Source organism: Silene latifolia, chromosome 10, assembly GCF_048544455.1.
Source record: "Silene latifolia isolate original U9 population chromosome 10, ASM4854445v1, whole genome shotgun sequence".
In the NCBI taxonomy this organism is placed as follows: Eukaryota; Viridiplantae; Streptophyta; class Magnoliopsida; order Caryophyllales; family Caryophyllaceae; genus Silene; species Silene latifolia.
This window is the reverse complement of record NC_133535.1, coordinates 114,802,345-114,806,466: the sequence shown is the minus strand read 5'-3', so window position 1 is coordinate 114,806,466 and position 4,122 is coordinate 114,802,345.

The window sequence follows — 4,122 nt, the reverse complement described above, 5'->3', positions numbered from 1 at the left end:
AACGATAAATGCGATTATCATATATGTAAAATTGATACACTATCAGATTGTTACACATCATATAATCTACAGCAATTCAATTACTATGTTTCAACCACATTGAAACGACATGACTATCATGTTTAGCCTTCAACAAGGCATGTTTTAAAATTATATGACATCTCGTCTAATCAAACCAACAAATTGTTATTTCCCTTTGTTCCACATGACTTATATTACATGTAACAAAATTGAGTACATATCTAGACTTGACTCTAGACTAAGACACTCTTGCCTCAAAAATAGCTCCCACTGTCATCATAGTGTGTTAGGATAGGATATGCGGCTGCAAGAACTACTTCTAGTGCCTGCATTACTGCTGAATCCAAGCTACTTCCTTTTTCCAACATCAAATGTTACAATGTACTCAATTTCCGTTGTAAAATCCGCAATGTATAACTGCCTGGAACTCTTCCAGCAGATCAACTCCTCGTAGCCAGTACGAGATTCCATACAATCTATATATGTTTTAAAAAAATGGTATGTGTAACTGTTTACACAAACTTCAATTAGAATTCGTGTAACTTCTTACACAAACCAAATAAATTTAAAACACTTAGTTTCACATCTTTAGTCTTTCTCAAATACTAAAAGATAATCTATATGACTATAATATGACCTTCACTTGAATTCGATTAATAACAACTCGTAATACTCAAAGCATATGAATTGTTATAACAATAATACATCATAGCGTATTAAATTGATCCAGCAACGGAAGCAATCGGAATCAGTTCTAATGAGTTCAACTTGCTTAAACAAGTCAAGAATCTCATATATATAAGACTCCCGATAAAAACGCCTATATCCCTCCTTGATTTATCTCTATAAATCTGGATACTTAAGATGTATTAATATTCTCCTAAGTCTTTCATCATTCCAAATGATTAATATGTCAGCAACATAAAAGACTCATAATACCACCATACTCCCACTCAACTTCATGTACATATATAATTCCTCGACATCTCAAGAAATGTTTTATAACATGATCAAACACATATTCCAACTCCATGATGCTCTCTTAAGACTTCTTCTTAAGTTAGCTACAATCTTATGATTTTAAAACCCAAAAGACATGTCAAATACACTTCTTCTTCTAGAATTTAATTCAAGAAGATGGTTTTGTCATCCCACTATCAAATCATACAATTATGAAATGCAACAATTACCAATATAATCCGAATTCATCGAAGCATTACAACTGGTGCAAACCCTTTGTCACCAATCAAGTTTTGAAAACATCTTTATGTTTTATCCAAGTCAATTACACTGAGGAGGTCATATTTCTTCATGTAAATATACCAGTTCATTTACTGACAATTACACTTGGAGTCCAATTCGGATCAAGATGGCTTCAGGCCATTGCATAGAGTTGAAACAAGAAACAATCCTCTTGTAAGTTACAGGTTTCGTCACTTTCTAAAAGTAATACTATATCATCACCCCTGATGAGTGATGAATTTAACCTGACCTCGTAGATTCCGAAGAAACAAACACTTAATCTGATCAGGAGGAAATTTCCTGCGTTATATGCTCAGTTTGTGGGTCTTCAACATTTTCTCCCACTCTGTCTTTTAGAAATAAACCTTTTTTCTATAAAGATAGCATCATGAGCCACAAACACTTTGTTCTCATGATTATGTAGGTTAAATGACCACATGATTTCTTTTGGACAACTTACAAAATAGGTACTCTACCTATCCATATCTAATACGGAGTGAATGCGATTGTTTAAATGGTACTTTGATTTAGTGGGACGAAGAAATTAGCAGACAAAATAGAAAGACCCCAATTGTAAAAATCAAGTGGCTCAATAAAATTTGACAAAGATCAAACCATATTTTATAGGTTTGATATCTTCTTCCAACCTCACATTATCTAATAATGTGTTTTAGGAGAAGTAAACTTGTGATACTTTATCACACTTCTTTTGGTGAAAATCAAAAGTCATTACTTTGATAATTCCTTCCATGTTCGGATCGTGAATCTATGAGCTTATAATCTTATTGGTTATCTTATTTACTTTAAAACTCTTTGAACTCATCAATGGTTTATCTTTATACCTTGTTTAGTAGATACACCAGTATCCACTTAATACGATGGTAAAAGAAAAGAAGTAAATATAACCTACTCTGGTTGAGATTGTTATTCGACCATACACACATCCACATGTGATTAGGGTCAATAACTCACTTGCTCAATATCCTTTCCACCAAAAGGGCACGAGTTATCTTGCTTTGAATACAAGATTCACATATATTATAAGATTCATAATCAAATGATTCAAAGAGAACTAGGTAACACTAGTCTATGAATGCGTTTTCAATCCAGAACTAAGATTTGACCGGGGTCACCAAAATAATTTGAACCTTTTATATTCTATATGATATAATAATTTATCTAGTTTAGGTCAAGAATAACCAATGAATGGATTGGTATAGCCATAGATCAAATCATGGCAAATTAGGGCACAACATTCGTTTATATCACATGAGTGAAACCCTATGTATCTTACATAAAACCTTTATTAAAGCACAATTCTAAACCCAAAAACTAGATTAAGTACATAATAACATTTATATGTCTCATAATGAAATAACAACTACCCTAGTTCCATTTCCTATGAGAAGGTTGAGATTAGTTTAAGGCTAATCGTCACACGATTATCATCCCATGTACCAAAAACAATAATAATAACCACTATCGATATCAAATATTGATGAAGTGGTACAAGTATAACTAATGTCAATCATATAGATATTAAGAGAAGAAGGAACCTTTTAGGTGTCACATACCCAACTTTCTTATTCTCCAAAAAACTAGGGGTATTATATCTACTAATGTCATACATATTTAAAAACAACAAGTTTGGTCAGGATTGGCATCGCACTAAGGTTAGGTGCTGCTATTCACAATAGCTTAGCATTAACCTTTGGTTTGAGCCAATTCTTTAACCAAACCAAATTCTTTCTTGAACCTAATCCTAATCTTAACTATTAAGATATGTACATCCCTCTTAGAGCTCCCACTCACTTCTAAGAAACTTTATGAAGTGAATGTGGTAATTGGTTAATCATGATTACAAATAAATCATATTACCAATTCGTTCCAACACTTTTACATGCTCAAACAATTTAACTATGTGAAAACATTTATCTTATGAGCAATAAGATTGTAGCATCGTTGTTGTAAATAAAATGATATTGCAAAATCAACACACTTTTGACTAAGGTAATATCCCATTCATACTCTTCATAAGAGACCCTTACAACGGACAATATGAGGATCAAAAGAATTGCAAATTTTTATCATTAGATATGGTGGTAAAATGGAGAAAGGTTGAATAATGGAAATTTTAAGTTACCGTATACTCTTAGAAAACTATTTTCATGCATAACGGATTATCGATTCTATAGATTGAGGAGCGAATTGAATATTAGCCATTGCGCGATATAAAATAGTAAAAACAGAGTAATAGGGAAATTTAACATTCATCGTAAATAAATACTAAATCGGCGAAATTATCGATAACTTTAATTGACAACAGTCGTAAAAACGAATAAAATGCATGTAATGACGATTTGGCATGAATGCATTAAATAAAATACATGTAAAAGACAATTACAAGTATAGCCTCCTAATCTAGTTAATATAATTAACTATTACAACTTCGGAAACCAACTCCTTGGTCCCTTGAACTTCATTGGAAGGCCTTCCAATATAGCATGGTCTTTTGGAAACTCCGGTCTTCATCTTAACTTCTTTCCGAAAGACTCCATCTTTAAGATTCCGCCGGTCTTCGTAACAATTAATTATAAGTATAGAAAGAATTACATAAAAACTCCTATTATACATTTGTAAAATAAAATAAAATAAATCTATTAATATTAAAAAACAGCGATACGAGATCGCAAATAATTACAAACCAAATTGGTATTCCCTTACATTACGGGAAATACCGATTTCTAACTAAGGCCATACTAGACAAATTACATTAATAAATTACATAAAATTAAATGACATTCACCTAAAATTTGCAGAATATAAATCATATTTAAAAATGCCCTAAAATGCCAAATC